General features: G+C 41.5%; 1 protein-coding gene across 1 annotated transcript in view; it reads right to left on the bottom strand.

The window, feature by feature from the left end:
- The window catches only part of PTPN3 (protein tyrosine phosphatase non-receptor type 3), a 127,085-nt gene extending 106,292 nt beyond the window's left edge, over positions 1–20,793 (bottom strand). The window contains exon 1 of the mRNA XM_050891070.1: positions 20,769–20,793. The gene's annotated coding sequence lies outside the window, so the exon portion shown is untranslated. The remainder of the gene's footprint in view (positions 1–20,768) is intronic.
- Positions 20,794–22,092: the final 1,299 nt, after the last annotated feature.

Genomic DNA, 22,092 nt, shown 5'->3' with positions numbered 1-22,092 from the left:
GAATGTCAGAAAAGCATCAAGTCCCCGTATCATGTTCCCTATGTGAGACATGCTGTTTTCTGATAGAGGACAACAGTTCAACGTTACTATCTATGAGTTAATAGACTACCTATCTACATTGAAATGTTTCATTTGCTAATGCAGCATGATGGCCTATAAATAATAATAAAAAAAAAATCACGGCTTGCAGGTAATAATACCTCTTATGAGTTGACTCATGATGATGAAAAAGTTTCATCGCTGGCAGCAAAAAAACCCAGTCCATATTTTTTGCAAGAAAATATTCCTGTTGGAGAAACATCCAGATCTCAGAAGAAAGTCTATCTTGTAAATTGTGTTAATGAACAAAAAACACTCTTTAGAATTACTATGAATTATCTTCTGCACGCAGACTTTTCTTTCAGACCTTAAAGCTTCAGACTTCATGGAACTGTTTTGTATACATTCATGCTTCATCTATTTTATAATCCATGTTCTGCCACAAGCTTTTAAAATATATTCCCTCAAGCATGACAGAGTACTACTTCTGCTATAAAGCTTACGGCCACAAAAGGTCCCCAAAGGGATCTGGAACAAAACACTGGAAGTGGTGCAGTTAGCCACAGAACACTATTGAAAAAGGTAAGATTGCAGAGTAACCTAACCGCAGCAATTCTTCCTTTAAAAAAAAAGGAGGGACGTGATAGCAATCAGAAAATTAAAAGTTGTTATGTTATGGAGACACCTTAAAACTGACAACCTAACTTCAAGCTATAAGGACAGAAAAAAAATTTTCTTTTAGACACTGTGGTTGTATTCAATTTATCCCCCAGGACTGTTCAAAATGACACAAGTTCTGAAGACCCTAAAGTCTCACAAAACTAGTTTGTTTGAAGGAATTACACAAAGTTCTACCTCTCAAACTACAGGAAGGAACTTGAAAATGTGTTGCAAAAGTCTTGCAACTCAGAGCCAGAACCTAAAAAATGTGATGAAATTAAAACACCTCCTGATACTTTGATCATAACTGTTACATATTCAGATTAGCAAAACTGAAGGTGTTCACATATGAAGTTTATTAGCTATGTGAGGGGACTGGGGGGGAAGAACTTCTCCAGAAAGTTTACAAACATGATGTTTTGTAAGTCTTCAAGAAGAAAAAGCAAACGGACACTGTGAAAACCCAGCCTACGAACATCTGCACTTTGTAAACAACTGTCATGGAAGAACAGTTTTCTGCTATTCTTTCCTATCTTCATCTCATCTTTGTCCCCATTTATGACTACCTGACAAACTTATATTTTAAGTTTACCAAAGCACACCTCTTTTTCTTCCCCTTTCAGTTTGTTGCAGAGACTTCAAAACATCTAGGATCACATCAATTTGTTATCTTCTATCTAACAAGATCAAACGGTTTGCCAGGACCTGCAGTGGCACTGACTGCATATAGCTTTTGCACAAGCCCTCCTCCTGCACGAAGAGAATAGGTAAACAAAGAGCAACACTGCCACCCGAAATGGCTAGCCATTTTTCCAATCCCCGCACATGCTTGGGTGTCCTCACTTTAAAAGAAGAAAGCAATTCCTACACACAGTGAAGAAAAAAAACAGAGTAAACATACGACAGGACATGTCCTAGCTTGCAAACAATCTGTGCTTTCTGTTTTTCTATCAGCATTTAAACAGTGTATGCTTTAGACCAGTGAAATCTAAACATTTACATCTTTACATCCCTGTTAGGCAATTTTTTCATCACCCTACAAGATTAACATGCACCTAGCGACCACAGCGTACCGTACCACAAGGAAACCACTCCAAAAAGCATTTATCTAAAATAGACACTCCTGTGTCTTCCCTCCACCACAAACGCAGTGGCGGCTATCTTTTGGTCAGTTCCTTCCTTTCAACAAATTAATTCACTTAAGCCCCCACACAGTCAAAAAGCAGCTGCTCAGTCAGCATGCAATACAGCTTCAGTGTCAAGCTTAGCCACAGGCTGCTGGCTGGCTGGACAGCTGGGTCCCCGGCAGCGCAGAACACCTCCCTGGACCACAGCAGGCAAAGCACCGTTGCGCCATGACAGGGTGGGTGAGAATATTAGGCCAACTTTTAGGCAAACACCTGCTAAACCTTCTGTCACGAAGCTACCAAAGCGATACACTTATTTTTCTCATTTGTATGAGCTTTTAATTCACGGTGCTGGCAAAGAGGTAAGTCTGCCTATTCCGGTGGCTACAAATGATGCGAACAGGCGCAGGCACTGTTCTGACAGCTGGTGTCCAACCCCAAATCAAGGGGAACATACTGGGAAGCTGGAAACCTGAGGCCAGTGAAGGGGATACCCATCAGGAGGCTGAGGGAAGGCAGCCTGCATTCAGGGTGAGCAGGAGCCATGCAAGCCACAACTGGAGTTTGGGGGAGTAAAATGGAGCGGGGTAGAGTGGGATTTTGGAAAGGTGACTTGGTAGAGAGCTGCTTGCTCTTGAGTGGAGTACTTCTTTGGGTTTGGTTTTTTGTTTTGGTTTAGGTTTTTTGGTGTTTTGTTGGGGTTGTCGTTTTTTCTTCAACTCTCCTACTGACATACAGTGCCTTCACAAGTAATTCAAGCCCACTTAGGTGTTTGTTGTTCATTTTTAACACAGCTATCCAACAAATGAGCGTTTATAACAAAGCTTCCTGAAGTAATGCAAGTCTCTTGAACCATGCATTTACAAGCTTGTTAAAGCTCCCATGCACAGCCAGCCTTACATAATTTACAGAATTAAACCACCTCCTTGTTTGCGAATGCATCTCTATTATCCACCGTATATCAACTGCTGCCATTTTTCAGAGTTTTAAACTTAGAGGCTAGTTTGGCTTTTAAGTTTCAAATCACTTAATACACAGACAATGCCAGGCATTTTTAAACACACACACACACACAAAATTTTGCCAAGTAGATCTGACATTCCCCAATCCTTCCTATTTCAGCTTTTGTACTCCTGGCTGGCAGGTAGAATATTTATCTACTTCCCGCAAAGCAATCTTAGCATGCTGTGGCAACCGATTACAGAGGAATGCAGGCACTAGGCCAGCATTGCTGGTTTATACTGAAACAGGAGCAAAAAAGGGAGAGCTTTGCTTACAGTGCTGAGATCCGGTATCTCTCTCCCGTTTTTTTGCATAGCAGTGATAATGAGTAATGCCTCCCAATAGGCAAATTCCTCAAAACTTAATGTGGAAGGGCTGGGAGAGGCAAAGAGGGAGTTGACTGCAGCACCTTATCAGGTTAGAGCTATGATCACAGAACAGCTGGACTGAGAAATAGGACAGAAGTCCACAACCACTAATGCTTTCTTTCCTTAGCATTTCTTTCACAACCCTGCAATACACCAGGAGTATATTTTAAAGGAAAGGCATCAAAACAAGGACTACTTGAAAACACAATACTGTGTTTCTGGTTTCGCTTAAGACTAGTCAATTGACCAAAAGCAAGCAATACAGCAAATCAATGACAAAACAGCCCATTTCCCTGGAAAGAACTGATTGTCATGAGAGCTTTAAAAGAGAAATTAATTTGAAATCGATACTTCAAACAATGTTGTCAAGCTTATTTTACCTCACTAACTGAATGAAGTAGATTAACAACTTGATTTTGAAAGCTGTTAGCTAAGCCTTTATATAGATTTCTAATATTTAAGCTTGTGCTGTGATCAGTAACAAAGGTAATGATCCCTATTCCAGATTGCCTGCCCTAAATTACGCCTGTATAAAAATACTCAGCTTAGTTTATTTAATCTTAATTGCTTTTCTAGTGCAAAATGTACCTTGTCATGATCAGGTAAGTGGTCTGCTTGCCCACAAGAGCCTTCTGAATGTGACATCAATATTTACACGTGCTGAATGCACTCAACCCCCACCTGATCTTTGGAATCAAAGTACAAATTCTGGCCTATGCCACATACACTTTCCTACTATTAATAAAACCTAGAATTTCACCTAAGCAAGTTTGTACCTTGCAAAAATGGGGTGGGGATTCAACTTCAGCACGTAATTGGAATTAACTGGCAAATCTAGCCAAAACTTCACTGAAATTGGTAAGCAAGGTATCTAACCTTGAACCAGGGTAAATTCATGCAGTAGCTTACAGTCCCCCTTTTGAAGCAATATGACAAGAACAGGAATCCTTTCAAAGTAAATGCAATTTGCAAGACTAGACAGAATAAGCGGTAGAACAGTTTTGTTGGGGACTGAATGCAATGACAGGCTGGCTGCCTACCCTGAGCCAGCAAAAGCAAAGCAGCCAGAGTAGCACAGCAGCATGCTTGAAAGGGAAGTCTAAGAGAACTTCACAGCAGAGCTCTGGCTGGGAAGCAGTTCAAAACCTTGAGGAAAAATCATAAAGGGAACGCCTCCTGGTTTAATTCTTACTGCATTCATGAAGAAAGGGCTCCCCTTTCCGTAAATGTCAAAAGCATTATATCAGATAATGTTCAAATGAAAAAATAAATGAGTACTGATAAGGCTAACTGAATCAATGATTAGTTCAGGCTCTGAAGAGTATAGGGGGTTTCAAGTAGAATAAGCAGGAAGACCAGACTTAAAAACAAGTACTGGATGAATAAAAGCATAATGGGATAGGTTGGAACAAAGCAAACAGTAACAAGAGTATGACAGCAATGCAGAGAGTGTAGGAAGAAGAAATTAGATAAGATAGTGGAGGGGAGTTATCTGGCATCTTTAAAACAAAGAATAAAGTTTATTCCTAAGGAACTAGATCAGAGCCAGGCAAAAAAAAGGATTTGGGATAGGTCACGTTCTCATCTGTACAAATTCCTACCAGCACCGTTAAAAAGAGGGAAAAAAAAAAGGGAGGGGTTTAGACTATCAATTACTGTGAAATACAAGATGGGGGTTTGGGGTGGGGTTTTTTGTTGGGGTTTTGGGAGTTGTTTGTTTTTTTTAAATGCCCTTTGAAGTTTCTGCATCTTTTGTGGGTTTTCCTTCATAAATATTAGATAGTATGATTTCATGCTGAGCCTGAAATGTTCCCTTGACAGCACTGCTTTTTAGTCCTAGTCAGTCAAACAATGTTATCTGCACAGTTGGGTAAAGAGTCGGATGCATCTCATTCAACTGTTTCGCATTCTCTTACTGCTGAATTTGTGATCTTTTCTCCAACGTTACTCAAATACGTAGTGTACAGACAGGTGACTAACAGTGGCCGCATATGCACATTACCTTCTGTGCCAGACATGCACTACTACACTTAAATACAGAACGTAACTTCTTGTTTTCCAAAAAGATAAAGGTTTGACCTGCTGAAGTATAATATATTTTGCCAGCATTCACTTTTAACACTTCTAGACCAACTCCTCAGCTCCACCCTGTTACCATCCCCAGAAAGAGAAGGAAGCGAAAACCTCAGAAGAACAAAGATGACAACTCTATCCGGCAGCATTATTACAACCATCATCATAGACCATCCTAATTACTTTCTTCCACCCCAAGCTTCCAACCATATTTCAGTATACAAGAGTTAAGCAAACTATCTTCTTCCTACCTCTAAGAACTTTATGCTCAATGACTAATATTAAACTATTAAGGAAAAAAACGGCAACACTATCAAAGATGTACAAAATTAAACTAGTACACTGTAGTGTACTAAGCTTCTACAAAAGAAATGTGTAGATACGTGTGGACTGTGCATTCTTACTTGAGTAGGTCAAATCAGAGGAATCATACTGCAATTTGCTCCATAAGAAAAACAATATTAACTGTTTTGACTAATTAATCAAACATTTGGAAGGCAAAGAGAGCAGGATATCAAAACAGTTGAAGGAAAGTTAAGTCCTTATGAGGCTGTAGCACCTTTTCCTAAATTTATGAGTTCAGCTACTACCACATAAGTGTATTCCAGTTCCCTCTGCTGTTCCCAAGTCTAGGAAATTCAGTATCAAAATACAGCTCTCATAATAAACGTAGTAAAGAAAGGATTAAAAATGTTTATCAGCCAAGGAGTCATATATCTTTTGGAATAATATCGAAGCCAAAATAAAGGAAATTAAAGGAAGAAAAGACAAAAATTAATTTCGGTTTATTATAGCCAACTAAGACCTCATCTGAAGCATTAAGAGGAAAAAAAAAAACCAAAAAAACCAAACAACAAAACAAAACCCAAAAACCCTGCCTCTTTTTCTGGGTAAAACACACCTTTTTCAAAAATTCAAAATGTAGGTTTCAGATGGCCACTTTCCTCTGGTTTCCAACCATGCAAACCTCCAAAACTGGACCACAAACTAGGCTCTAAAACTGAGTTTGGAAGCAAGCCCCAGCTGTGTTGCCCGCCCCCCCCCCCAAGAGAGCGTCTCCAGGGCCCCGAACCCTGGCACACCCCTGCCCATGCTGCAGCAGCAGTCCGACACTGTCAAACTGTGTTGTGCTGCTGCCACTAAAACCGAACACAGAGGTTCAAGCAACTCATTAACCACACAGCCATAATTCCCTGCCAGGGTATGAGAAGCAGATTCACAAACAACGCCAAGAGATGGTGTTTCCAGAGCACCTGCGAGGTGTGCTAATGCAGGAGGTTCACGGCCTCATCGCCAAGAACAAACCCCAGGCGAATCCTGTGGGCTGCCTGCCTGGAGAAAATGGACTCATTGCCAGTAGCAGGCATTTAAAACTGCCAACTTCTTTATTTTAGGGCTAGTCCATTTGAGGATCTTTTCCCCGCTTCCTTCCCTGCCCCGCCAAGGAAAGCTGTCACCTAAAGTATTATATTTGTAATTGTGCAAACAGTAGTTAATTATAAATCTAGCTATCAATACAGAAAGGTGACAGCACACCAGTGCCTGAAGCGGAGCTATCTGTTTGAACACTGTCTGTGATGGCTGCAATTATGCTAAGGAGTCAGGGAAGAGTAAGAAACATCTCCATTGAACATCTCTTCTCCCAGGCAAGTACAATGGAAACACCTTGCTCTCCACTTCAAGAACAGGTCCTAGAGTGGTTAGGTGCCAGGGGAAAAAAGGTATGGTTGATTTAAATGCAAAGAAAAACAAAGATATCAAACAATTAAAAAAAAAAAATCAACAGCAACAACACAGGAGGTAAAAAAATAGAAAGTTTTTACTTAAAAGAAATGCTGACCTTGTAACTGTTTTTTCCCTGCTGAAATGCTTTCACTAGCTAAGACAACTGCCACGGTTTCCCCTTAAAGGGGGGGGGGGAGAAAAAAAGAAAAAAAAAAAAGAGAGAGCGAGCCTGAGAGCAACAGCCAAAATCAGAGGTAAGGAAGGAGTCATTATAAAATAGGCTTAAAAAGTATATCCCATATATATGTACTCGGTTTTGATTGCAAAGTTAAGCATTCGAAACAGTATCCAAAATTTGCTAAATAAACTCAACCCAAATCATAACTAAGCCAAGTAGTCCCTACACTTAATTTTCCATGCAAATCAGTCACAGGTTAACACACATGGCTTTGAATATCTAAGTATATTTTCCCATGAAGTAGCTTACAGGACTTTGTTATCTCCAGTAAGAGATACTTAAGTTCCATTCTGAAAGTCAGGTCTAAATTTTTAGGTTTTCCGCTATATTGTACACATTTCACGTATTATACACACAGACGTCACCATGCTAACACAGACCTTAGGATTATTTCTTGAGTCAGTACACAGCAGAATTTCCTTCGCAAAATGTGAAAGGTTATTTAGCATGCTGTTACAGGGAATGTCAAAAGAGTACATCGACTTTTGAATGGTTTCTACAATGAACCGCTGGGACAAAACCAAAAAGACTTGCTGCAAGAAGCTCAAGCACTACAGTTGGCCATTTTGGAAAAAACAAAACAACAACAACAAACCAAACAAAACCAACAACAACAACCACCACCACAGGATTTGTCTACCTCACAGTGTCTTGAAACATGTATCTCCATTATTTATAAGTTTGTCTTAACATGCTCAATTTGTTCTGCAACAAATATATCAATACGTATATTATGTGTCTATATATATACACACACTCAGCCATAAAATCTTCTTCATTCAGGCATTCATCATTTACATTTAACCAATAATAAAGCAAAAAAAGGTATTTGGTACTACTAGTCAAATGCTTTCTGACTATATTTGAAACTAAGTTTTTAACACTACTCTAGCAGCATGGTGTGCATCAAGCAAAATCCTATAGGAGGCAACCTGACTGAGAGCTCTTTCCTCATTTTAGACTCTGCTCTCATATCAATAAAAATAACTGAGTATCAGTATTATAGCTATTTCTCTAATATAGAACAACAGTGTCCACTCCCTTAATAAGGGTATCATTGTGTGGTGGTGCAGTTTTGCACTTGTGGACCAACTTATTTCCCACATTTATTTTCAGCAGGAAAAAAAAAATCTATTATTTTAACAAGATTAATTTTTTTTTTTTAAGCTATCACCAATATTTTAGAAAAACATGGCTATATATGACCTAGATCACAGAATCATAGAAAAATCTAGGTTGGAAGGGATCTCTGGAGATCATCTGGTCTAACTGTTCTTGAAAGCAGGGCTTTAAAATAGATTTTCCAAGGTCCCATCAGGTCAAACCTTGAATATTTCCAGCAAGAAAGACTCCACCACTTCTCTAGGCAACCTATTCCAGGGTTTAATAGTTCTCAAGGTAAAGATTTTTTTTCCCCTTATATCCAGGCATCCAATTTAAAACAAAACAAAAAAAACCCCACAAACAAACAAAAAACACAAAACCCCTCCAAATAAAAGAAGGAATAAACAGGTAGTTTAGTACACTAACAGTTTCATCCTCAAATTGCAACACACTAACCAAATGTATCATACTGTCCAATAATATAGTCTAAGTATGAAGTAAAGACTGAAATCTCTGTATTGCAGAAATTATCCAACACTGGACAACTCTCATGTCTTAACACTAGCAATGCAGCAGGAACTGACAGGCATTAGAAGTTAATGTCTGCAGAATATTTATTTCAGGTAACTACAGTTTATAATACATGTAACTGCTCAAGTTATTTATTTATTTATTTATTATCGAATAATTTGGTAATATATCAGTGATCCCTTTTGGTGGCTACCTCTGGCACTCTTTCACTGTCCTACTGAGTCACACAGGCATGCCAGGATGCCTCTGATCATGTACATACTACTACTCTCATCTCTTCAGATCCTAGGCTGCCACTTCTCCAAGCCTGAGCTCTTCCTCTCTTCTGCTCCCAGACCCCAAGCCTTCAAGGCCCACGCATGCTTTTGTACTGCCAGTCCCCTCTCTTGTCTTGCCCAGCCATTAGTTAGAGGATGTAGAGTGAGGCATCGTAGCTAGTGGTTGAACCCAAGTCAAGCACCTGCTCACTCTTTACCCTATAGGCAAAACAATATATACACCTGCTGAGCCTCACAGTGAAGCCCTATCCTTAGGGCAGGCACTAACCTTTTTATATAGTTCACAGCTTAATGTCTTTAAGACATCTCAATTTTTTTTTTTTTTTAATAAAATGTATTGAAACTAACCAACAGAGTCAGACATTACTGGAGTAGGGATGGACAACCAGTATACTCTTTAGACAACAGACTCAGAAATTGAACTTCCATTTGATCCAATGTTGTTTTAGGTCACCTGACAGCACATCAAAGTTAAAAGTACTGAAGAAACAGAAACTTTCACCTCATTTACTCATCACACATCAACTGCCAAAAGGGATCTCAAGGGATGGGAAGGAAGGACACTAATAAAGCCAGGCTTGCCATGCTGTCGGACCTTATCTGCTGGCGGAGGCACATCCGCTGATTGCCTTGAAGCTGCCATCTAACCAATCCAGTAAAACAGGCTTTTTTTTATTACCCATGTTAAGAGTTCAACTTTGCCTTATAACATACAGCAAATGGTTGTAAAGCCAGTTTTTCTCCTCACTGCCAGAAAGAAAAGCAAACGAGCTTCAATAAATAATGTGAGCCACCTCTAAGCAAGAAAGGCCATTACACAGTTCTGGGTACATGCACCTGGCAGCTGAGGACCATCGATACGCACAGGACTGACCCAGTGCTGTGACCATCCATACAACCGAGGCGACACCTACGGAACACTTTCTTCAGAGCTTCTGTAGCATTTGGCCTACAATCTACTTTTGTAGAGGAAGTTATAAGGATAAGCATGTTACCTTGGGCTTAGAAGCAATATTACTTAATTAAGTAGTCGAGGGGATGAAACTAAGTTTGGCATTAATGTGTTCTGTTTACAAATGTTTGGAGGATGGGAGGTAGAGGGAAAAACAGAGGACAAAAAACCCCGCTACTTTTGCCTGTGGTAAATGAGGTGATAAAAAAGCTAGTGTTGGGCACTTGGCAGACTAAGCAACATGCAGATTTATTTTCTTCATACCAGCTTAACACAGCTTGTATTTGTCTTTGGCTGCTTGCTTTGACACCCAAAAGAGAAATTTTAAACTAGTTCTTTTATACTGGGAAAGATTTACTTCCTGGGTAATTACAAAAAACCAAACACAGATGACCCTAGCGCACAACATGACACTACTCCAAGCCAGTCAAACATAGCACGCACTGGTTAACAAGTAACAAAGTTTGTAACTGATAATAGTAACAAAATCTCTTGCTCTTGAGAGTACCTGATGACAGCGCTAACTTTAGACCCCAGTACATCAGATTGTAGAGGCTCACTTGTTACGACTGCAGTTCAATTCATTAATCTCAGCAGATGCTATTGGAAAAGTATGTTATCCATCAAAACTCCTTTTAATAAAGGGTCAGAGTCCTCCTTCACAATCTAAGGAAAATGGGTAACACATTATGAGTAAGCTTGGTTTCCTATACAAAAAGATCACAACTCCTCTACAATCATTTTGCTCCAAGAGGATGGGGTTTTTTTGAAGAAGAAGAAACATTATTTATATCATGTTTTCAGAATCAAGAATTCAACGCAAATAACAGCAAGTTATTCTAGTGATGAATTACCTTTATTACTAGGTCTATTCTGAATACACCCAGCTTCAGATTCCACTGAATCATGCTGTTTGATTACCACAAAACCTTTGATTGCTCACAAGTCAGAGATATCTGTTTAGAAACCAAGTGTAGTCAGATAAATGACACTTACTGTAAAACCAAATTATACCACTGTCTCAGGATCCAAAGCCAATACACTCAGCTCAATATAAATTTACATGTAATAAACAGGGTTTACCAATTTACCACAGATTTTAAACAACTCTAATTGTGTTCTTCTGTTCATATTGGTAAGGAGAAATAACTAATTTTACATTACAGAACAGAGTTAAGTGTAGTACTTCCATCACATCAAAATGCAAGAATTTCACAATTAATAGAAGAAAAAAAAATAAAAAATCCCCCAATAAGAGAGGCAGAAATGTGTTTCAGCAGCCAGGCCACAGTGCAAACCTGGAACAGGGCTTCCAGCAGTTTTGCTCTACACTCGGGTAACAAGTAATCTGTGGAAAGAGGCAACAAACTTCTTCCTAGAATGCTCAGTGAAACACCTGGATAGAAAAGAAAAAACAAAGAGTCTCCCATCTTTACCTAAGGAGTTAGAAATCAAGTGTGTAAATTCACCTTCACATTATATAATATATTGATAAGGAATTAAATCTCTAAGGAAATGGGGAAAAAAATATTCAAAGCACTGTGTTTGTGCTTGAGCGTTTACCAAATATGTGAAGCTTGTGGCAAAAGGGTAATATCACAACACATAGCCCTCCCTTACTATTACGTGCATAGATAGTTTCACTACAACAAGATGTCAGTCAACTATACTGAATGCAACCGCATATTTATAAACAGCCAGCTGGGGGGGGGGGGGGGGGCAGGGTGTCGTCTTGGTGGTGAATTATTGTATAATAATGTACCAGAAAAGCACATGCTATTAATAAAAGTTGTCTGTTACTATTATGCTGGCAGATAGGTGTTTGTTTCATACTTTGAAGAAACTTGATGTTGCAAGCCTATGCATTCAGCTACAACAAAAGTATGATGTTCCCTATTCATTCCAGGGAGATACTGGCTGATATACAAAGTGCACTGGCTAGAAGCAGAATGCTGTTAGTCAATTAAGTGCTTCTTAATTGAATAGTAACAGCACATTCACATGCTCCATCAGTTACTTGGTACCTTTGGTCAAAGGTACCACATATTAGGACAGAATGAATGAAAAGCTTAAATATTTATCTGAAAAATAATAGTCATATATGCTCAGAAAAGGCGTAAGACAAAAGAAAACACAACCTTTCCCATTATCAAACACTGAATCACTTCCTAGTTACCAAAACACCACTGTGTTCCCCTTAATCCTGGAACCTTATCAGCTCCCAGGTGCCAAATCACCAGCTTCCTTCAGATAGGTATCTTTTTCTCCAGGTGTGCATTTTCAATATGAATAGGAAACATACATAATCAAAGCTGGAGAATAAACTTAAAATCCACTGAACTTAATTAACAGAAAGCTACAATTAAGACAGCTGCTTTACTGCAAGAGTATTGCTGGGGAGTTCTCAAATCTGTCAGGGATTTTTGGTCTCTTGCCACATCAGTAGTGTGCCCTGACTGGTGCGGTCCCACAGACTTTCCCTCAGCTTATGAAACTTTCTGGCAACTACTTCAAAGAACAACTGTGTTGCTAAAGTCAAACAAATCTGAAAGCAAGAAGAATCAGTTGCTGAAGGTTTTTTAATAAAAAAAACTCCACCATGGCTGCAAATATAAAAAAACCCCACACTTGTGTGCAGTCTTATTAAAAGCTACTGTTAATTTAATATACATGAAGTACAGTATCACAAGTACTTTCACAGATGAAGAGTTGTCCAATATTTACAAATCTGAATTTTCTCAGTGACACCTCAAATTGCTTATTATTTTTGGAGTAAAATGGAAAGTATTTATTCCCCTCCCCAATTGTTCCCCACAATTATAAACTGCAAAAATATTTGTAATTATATCACTGGCTTTCAACATTGTAACAAACAGCCATTAAATGCTGCATAGCTCGACGAGCAGCCTAAGCTGTGTTGTTCTACTATTGTTTTTTTAAAATTATTTTATTAAATACATGGAAAATTTAAGTTTTTAACTAGGTATTCAAACTCACACATGACTAAATTCTTAGCAACTTTTTCAGATGTCATGCAAAACAAATTATATTTACAGAAACTTGCTTTGAAGGGAAAAAGGTTTATGATCCTTAATACAATAAGATCTTTCTGTAAAAAGATTCCCAAAAGACACAATCTCTTTTCAAACTAATCCTGAATAAAATAATGTAGAAGATGATTTTGAGAGTGGCTTATGCTCTACCCAAACTAAAGTTCACCAATGAGTTTCCATCAAGCAAAAATTGTGATGCTTTTTAGCAGGCATCTGAGAAAGCCATAGTTGAAGGTGGCAATGGGCAGAACAGAGACCAAAACTGCGACTGAGCTTACTGTATCATTCAAGTTAACAGAAGGACGGTTCTAATAAATAATTGCATCAATTCTTGAAAGGAGAGAATCAAGATTTAAAATTGAGGTAGGCACATGCAAGGGTAGAAATCTTAAACAACAGTAGTCTAGAGAGCACTGTGTGAAAGAGCGAACTATCAGAGTTCAAGAATTTTATCTCCTTAAAGCCTTCTGGTAATTAACAAAATCCATTGACACACTGGACCCAAAAATAAGAAGCCAGGGACATGATAAAAGTTTGAACTATACCATAACTATGGAGTTAATCCACACTGTAGGCTAGGATGTTAGCTGAAATTTTTAAACGAGTTTCCAAGGTGCTTTAATAAATCTTTACTGATATATATATATATATATATGGCTAGAATTATGTGGAAAAACTAGAAACTGTCCCATCCTGTAACAACCACTGAAAGCCAATCAGGCTCAGAGATGCCTTTCTTTCCTATAGTAAACATGGACTAACACATTCTGAAACAACAACATGAAGATAAGGCAAGCTGTACTTTAGCATGTGCTAGCTGATTTTCAACATGACCGAAGTACAACCTGCTTTATCTACAGACTGGAGATCTTTAATGCGTTGTTTAGAACATTAGCAAGACATTCAAGAAGTTACCCTCTTCCAGACAAACCACGAGCATTCAAGCAACCACAGCAATTAAAAAATCCTTGCATGTGCTTAACTTCAGGTACATGTCCAAGTTTGCCTACAACCAAAAGCTGTGCCTCTACCTGTACCATTATAGTTCAAGTGCAGTCCTTTCCCATCTATGTAAGAATATGAAAAAAAGAGAAAATTGCAAAAATTATGAAAAGCATTTTATACTGATACAGATGTAGAAATAGAAGACAACTGCACATGCATCCAATACCTGGGATAAAAACATTAAGCTTTAAAAAAAACCCACCAAAACTCAGTGAAAGAGCAGAGATCAGACCTCTGCATACTTAGGGCCAATCCCTGGGAGATGCCCCATGTTGAACAACAGGATCCATATTCACACAGCTGTAGGCAAAACAACACAAGAACAACACTACAGTACAAAAGTCCACGCGTATATAAGTCACAGCTCAGGCTGCCAGCTTTGATTCATAAAATGCGTCATTCCACAGAGCATAACTATATCACATCACTTGCTAGGGAAATAGCCATGGTTACTCATCACAGCTTGGTGTTATGAACCACTTGCTTTCCATAACACTACGCACACCAGATTAAAATCTGTCTAGGGGTGGAGGGAGAGGGCAGTGGCAAATCAATGAACAAAACGTCAAATTGTAACTACTTTGGTACTTTAAAGTGCAAACAAAACAGCATTTGACTTAGTAGTGAAATACTTTACTGTTGATCTCAGTTGCTTACAACTATTTTTCCAAAGCTGTTTTTTAAAGTCTTGTTTAGGTTAAAAAAACCCACCCTGGTTAATAGTGTAAATAATAAATGACTTAAAAAGAAAATGAGCTTTTTGCTTCTTACTATACAAAAAAATGAAAAGGTAGCTTTACTTTGTGCACACGGCATGTTTTGTTTGATATTTAAAACATACTGTTGAGGCATCCAGCCTTGGTTAGTACTACTGGCATCTGTCAGAATCACTAAAATTAAAGCTGCTACCAAACCATTGGAACTGCATTTGCCAGCTACAAAGGTTGAAGCATTTTATGATTTCACACCAATTTTACCATTTTTTCTCTTTCAGAAAATAAAAGTGAAGCACACTTTACTATTGTCCACCTTACCATTTCAGAAATGAAACCTTTTAGCTTGTTTGAAAGGTTATGTGAACTTAAAGGAAGAGTACATAATTAGTTTCGTATTACATTACAATAGAAAAGCAAAGCAGAATTAGAATCACTTTCCATACAGCCAGTTTTCTTCTTCTTGCAGAGAACTTAAAAATGTATTGATTTTGTTTTCACATCAAATGATGAATAACCTCTCGAACCCCTTGTAAAACTTTATTGCCTACTATGATAATACACATGTACAGGTTTGAATTAAGGACTGGCTTTTGCTCCCATTTTTCATGAATTTCTATGAGCAACATCACTAAATCTTAGGGGGGAAGTTCTAAAAAGAAAAACAAGAGATCCCTATGACTGGTAACTTACTACCTTAATACTGCACAGTATTGATTAAGAAGAATTATCTAACCAACTTCAGAGTGCACAGGCCACAAAATTGAATTAGGAAGATAGAAGCTGTTTGTTGATAAAGATATAGAAAGTAGGTGGCCATGACAAGGGTTAATACATTACCTCTTGAAACATACTGAATTGGTCAATACAAGCAAGCATGCAACATACTAATTTGGCTGTATTTCTACTTTGCGATGCAAGGAAAAGTATCTGTTTCACTTTTGGCAAAGCAACGCCTTTCAAAAAGCCCCAAATTCCTTCTGCTAGAAAAGGGATTATGATCACTTAGCTTGAAGAGCTCCTCTCAATTCCAGATTCTGAAAAACACAGTTTCTTCAGCAGGCCTTTTAGTCATACTTCAAAGTTTGGGACACTCTCTCTCCCCCCAACATACGTTGCTGTAAGTGCTTGTATGAAACATAAGCTTGCCAAGAGAGGGAACTGACAAAATTACAGCCAATATGGCAGATTAATATACGCCTGTACCACGTGGAAGCTTCACTGTTTCTTGTGATTTCCGTTTTGTCTGTAAAACTGCATTACTTGTCTACTGTTCTTTAATCTTCATATTGAAGAGAGATTTGCAGAAGTTTAACAGGGGGAACCTAGTCACAGAAGTCAGATTAGCCCAATCCTAATGATCTTCATTTCAAACAGAGGCAATTAGGGTAATGTGCTGGCTTCAGACTAAGGGGCCTACAGCCTGCAGAGATCCACCACATCCCTTATGCAGTGACACGGTCTCCTGATAAATCAACGGTGAGGCTTCTTGGACAGAAGAACTGCCTTTATTAAGAGGAGAGGTGTTGTTATTGGATGAAGACGCATGCTGAGATGAGATAGCAAGGCCACGTGAGAAGAGAAGGCCCTCAAACCGTGGAAGTGTGCCAGCCAAAGCCGGAGGAACTCTCAGAACGGTGAAAAGGCAGACACATTTCTGCCTGTATCTTTTCCAACTTTTTTTCTGGAAACTGATTTAAAAATGCCTCACATCTTATTGAGGCGTGCCAGATGGAGAATCTGTGTTCCAAATGTATGCCCAGAGCCCAGATTTTGCTTGGACTTCTCCAACTTGCAAGCCAAGAGCACATGGGACTCACCAGATGAAAGACAGTACAAGAGTGCACCGAGCACCTAAAAGGTTTTGAAGTTTCTCTTGAATCTTCCTGGCCCAGCAGACGGGAACTCTTTGTTACCATTACTCATGTGCAATGTTTAGAAATCTAAAACATAAAATCTAGCTGATAGGCATGACCAGACTTCAGCATCACGGTGATTTCGGCACAGCTCAAGTGGCTGAATTATTTAAGGAAGCATCAGTATTTTCCTTAGGGAGAAGGCTCTCCAAGATTTTGAACACAGTTTTTTGAACAGTAGGAAAAATTAAGACCAAAAAAAGCTTTACAAAGCAAGCTATTGGAGAATGTTTTCTATATTATCTGATTTCCTGGCATTTCATGAAGTATTTTCTGTGCAGGGATATGAAAAGAAGAAAGAAAAGGAATACAAAGTCTTAGACAGAACACATAACTAAGTTTCATATTACAATGCTAATAACAGAAATAAGAACTCAGTAAGGTTCAGTACATGCTGATATGAAGGCAATGGTATCTTAGGGTATGGGGAGATTAGAATAAATTATCTCAAGGTAAGTCAGGATGGAACTTGCAGCGAATGTGTTACTCCACTCCAACTGCCTCTGCGCCTGCTCTTTCCCCTCAGTAAACACCCCGACAGAAGAGTAACTTACCTCCCATTAATTCACACTTGTCATGAGGTAAGACTGTACACACCTTCTGATTTTTAGGCCTTGATAACAAGAAAACACTGTAGCACATGAAAAGCATCCAACTCCAAAACAAAACTGCAGGCAGAGTGTTTCTGGCTGATACTGACACTTCCACGTAGCCTGGACTAAGTTGCCTAAACTCTGCCTTTCCTGTGGGCTTAAGAGACAATCCCAGTTCAGAATGACCTGTTGATTCATTTGGGTAGCTTCCTACTCAAGTAAGAGCCATCCCATGTTCTAGCCCAAGGTATCCGATGCTCCCATCAGGGGCTGAAAGATCATAGCTATGGATTCTCACCACAAGCCAGACACCTGCCAGCTGGATGCACTAGCGCTCATCAACGTTGTGCCAAATCCCCCTTGTTGACTATCCTTGTGCACTTAACACGGTAGAACAAAATATACATTGCACTGCTACACATATAGGTAGGCAGAAGATAAGAGGAACCAATACTACAAACCAACACCAACTAATACAAGGAGGAATGAAAATAAGTATTTTTTGCTTAGTATACTCAAAGCTGTAGTTTTGGGAAAACAACTGAAAAATGTTGTTCTCTCACTTCTCCACTTCAGTGCAAACTTTTCAGTAGATGACTACACACTGTTGCCTCTGACAGCAACCAGTTCTCAACTTCATGCTTATAAAGCTTATGGAATCGTTTCTCATTCAAAAAACCATGTCACTAGGTTCCTACAAAACTTACAATGCACATTTACCATATTTGAAATAGTATGGTTGGTAAGAAGGGTCCTCATCACTATTAAGCTTCAGTTTACTTTTAACTGCTCAATTTGTAATGAACAAATAGCCCTATGTATAGATGCCAGCATGGCAAACATTATTTGTGAACACACAAAGTGACAAAATAGAAGAACTGCTCACTGTACCTGCATTTAGTCTACCTTGGAGAATTTAACATCAGTGACTTCTGTACACAATACTTTTAGTGTTGTGCCTATGTAAGGTTACTCTTTTAGTGTCTATGTAAAGCTATCATTTACCCATCAGTACAAAAAGTAGGTCACAGCTTAGAAATGTATGGACAACTGTCTCTACTATTATACTGACTATTAAAAAAAACCCACTCAAGATCTTTAGACATTAGTTGCTATTTTAGACCACTGGAGTGGATGAAAACAAGATTTATCACGTGACAAGTCATGAACATATGCAAGAAGGTGATGTTACCACCACACTAGCTTTTTTAGTATCATCTTCTGCATTAAGCATATTATACCAATAATACAAATTGATAAATTAAGAAGCAACTACGGAGCTTTCTGAATATGCTATTAAATTACAAAGTTCACTTAACTATAGTCTTATTACAGTCTTAGTTGGTACTAAAAGTATTTTGGAGGCATAGGGGTAAAAAGTTAGGCACTGTACAGTAGTACAATATGTCACTGTGGTATTACCCAAAATTTCTGTCCTGAAATCATGAACTAACTGTCCCAGTCTTAGAATGTGCAAAAAAGGTGATAACGGACACATAAGAAACGCTTATTAAATCACAGAGATGACAACTGTTAAGAGTTTTTCCAGGAATCTACTGCCAGCAATATTAGAGTGTTTAATGAAACAAAATCAATCTTAACAACACAAGTTGGTTCTTCAAATGAGCAGTTCTGTTATGTGTACTTAGAAATATGTGGAATATTACATTTTTCTTATGAACTAAAAAACAAAGATGTCTTAGACATTTGTCACCAACCCATCAAGACATTTTTGCCACAAGACAGTGCCAGAGAATGTTAGCATCATAAAAATTTAGTATTTGTATTTCATTAGCAAGTTTTTCCAGATATGGTAATTTAACAGACCTTTCTTCCCCACATTCCTGTTTGTTAACGGTCTCCTTTATGATCAAAACCGCCCAGGTAATAGGGACAATTTGTTTCTTCTACAGACTAGTTTCAGATAAATTTAAAAAAAAAAAGTGAAAGTACAACTCCTCTCCAAAGCTAAGTATCCTACACATCTAAATTCTTTTTATTAATAATTTTTCTATGCAATACTGTGCAAAATTAGTACTTCAGTAATATATAAATTTCTACCAAAAAGACAGTTTTGGATGATCAAAGTAGCAGTGCCAGTATTTAATATTCTCAAACCACTAATTTGTTCTGATTTCTATTACATAGGTATTAGAGCAGTAGCAATTTCTATGACAAGCCATACAGCCACGAGGGAAGCAACCATCCTAGCAGGGAAAACAAAAAAAAAACCCAAACCATATCTTCGACAGAGAGGAAAGCAACGAGCAACAGAAGGAGAGGCTAATTACTTCAGATAATCTCAGTAAAGAGAGGAAATGAGAAATGCTGTAAGATGAATGGGAATTTTATATTAAAAGAAATATCATCTTCTACTGCCGTTGCATCTGTTTCACAACACCAGTAAGGTAACTTGTTTTCACACTTCATATACCTGTATATATTATCGATATGGATACATTATGTATTGGAGATTTTTGTACCTCCACGCTGTAAGTCGGCATCCAAAATGCTGAAAGTAACCACCGTGGAGACCCGGCAGCCTTTGAGGCGAGGTAGCTCCTGATAACTAGCCTGTGGTACTGTATCTCCAGGCTTTGAGTTTTGGCCCCTTGGCAGACCCGTGCCGAGCAGCCGTCCGTCCGTCCGCCCGTCTGTGCGGGCAGGGGCACGGGCAGGGCCGCTCTGCGCCCGCAGCGCTCCTCTCCTAAACCCGCCTAAGGCACTCGGTGCTCGGACGGGCTCGAAAAAACTCTCAGGCGAGCTGCTCCGCCAACGATTTGGGGGCAGAAAAGGTCGGATGAGGGAAGGAGCCAAGCCAGCCCTATAGTAAGAGTCAGCAAAGGCAAGCGCCGGAGCGAGTGGGGACGGGAAGGGACCGGACCTTCCCCGGTTCCCTCCCCGGGGACCCGACGGTGCCCACCTGCCCAGCCGCGGGGCCGCAGCTCCCTCACACCCCGCTGAAAACACAAGACGCTGAGGCGAAGAGAAAACGGAGGGACCCCGCGGAGCACCGCCGTGCCACGGGGCGCCCCGAGCCGCCCGCTCCCCGCCGGCACGGCACGGCGGGCTACAGGCTGACAGCCAGCCCGGCACCGCCGCTCACCTTCCCGCTCGCTTCCCCCCCTCGCCCCCGCTCCAGCCCCGCCAGCCGCCGGGAGAAGCCCTCGCCCCCGCCGCCGCTCTCCCGCGGGGCCAGCGGCCAGCCCGGCACCGGCGCGGAGCCAGCTGCCCGGCCGGGCACTCCGCCGGCCAGCCGAGGAGGAGGGAGGCGCGAGGGCGGCCCCGGCGGCACCGCCGCCCCCGCCTCCCGGAGGCGCCCCGGCGGCGCCAACTTTCCCCGCAGCCCAGCTTCCGCGCCCCGCGCCGCTCCCGCTGCCCCGCCCGGTACCTGCCGCGCCGCCCCGCGGCGCCGCCGCCGCCGCCGCCCCGCTCCCCCAGGGGGCGCAGAAGGCCGTTACGGCCGTTGCGGCCGCCACCACCGCGCGGACCGAGGCGAGCAGGTGCGAACCGCGGGACCACGGAGCCGACCCCGCTCCCGCCGCCACCGGCTCCTGCGCCTGGGCTGGGCGGGCGGGGCGGGGCGGGGCGGGGCGGCGAGCAGCGCGCCCGCCCGCCCGCGCCCGCCCCCTAGCGGAGCGACCGGCCGGGCCCAGCCGCCCCCCGCCCCCCTCCACGCCGCAACTCCCCACTTCGGCTTCACTCGGATCCCTTCGGCACTTTCCGCCGCTGCCGGAAGGGGGAATGGGAGAGGCGGGGCGGGGGTGTTGAATGGGAGCGAAGTCACCCCGGGGCGGGGGAGCTGTTCCCTCACCCTCTCGCCGCCCCCCCGACCCCTCCGGACGCGCATGCGCCCTAGCGCGGGCTGCTTCGCGGGCACCTGTCCCCGCACGGCGGGGCTGCGCGGGCGGCGGCGGTCCTGGTGGCCCCGGTCCGTCCCGGGTCCCTGCCGCAGCGGGAGGGGAGGGCCTGCTCCCGGAGCTGCCCTGCCTGCGGCGGGCGGGCCCTACCTCCTGGCTGCGGGGCACGTAGGCGTTTCAGCGCGCGGCTGCAGAGGTTAGCACGAGATGGGCGAGGCCTGCCTCAGCCGCTTGAGGCCCCGGCCAGCTGACAGACTGTGCGAGGAGACGAGGAACCTGGTGTCTGCTTGCGTTATCGCCTGGGTTAGTAACGAGGCAAATGCAGAGATACGCGAAGTATCATCAAAGAAAGCAGTTTATAGCACACCCCGCCTGCTCGCTTCTCCTGAAGGGAGGTGGGCAGGTCTGGCCGCCGGCGAGGCCGGGGGCTGAGGTCCCCAGAAGGCACGGGGAGGCGTGCCATGCCTCCTGCTTTTTCTCTCGCTTTCCTGCTTCTTGCAGGGCACGCTGCAGCACCATGCGGAGGGATTAGCTCGGGTCTTGCAAGCGGTATAACTGTGTCAGAGCAACTCGACACCCGTGCTAATTAACTGAGCCTTTCAGCAGAGCTAATTAACTGAAGGAGAATACCTCAATGGCCAAGCAATCCGGTGGTATGTTTTCTCCAGTGGCAAAGCTGGTTAAAGAAACTTCCAGATGCTTGCTCTTGCCCTTGTGGCACAGTTGTGCTAATGCATCTGTAAATGAGTTCAATGAAACAGTCCAGGTTAAAGCATACACAAAAACTCTCCAAAAATGTGTGAAACTTGGATGTTATTTTCCTGATCTGTTTTGGCCTCTGTCCTCAGACATCTC

This window comes from Gymnogyps californianus, chromosome 2 (genome assembly GCF_018139145.2).
Source record: "Gymnogyps californianus isolate 813 chromosome 2, ASM1813914v2, whole genome shotgun sequence".
NCBI lineage: Eukaryota > Metazoa > Chordata > Aves > Accipitriformes > Cathartidae > Gymnogyps > Gymnogyps californianus.
Note: the sequence above shows the minus strand (reverse complement) of the source record. Positions and strands in the feature narration are given on the sequence as shown.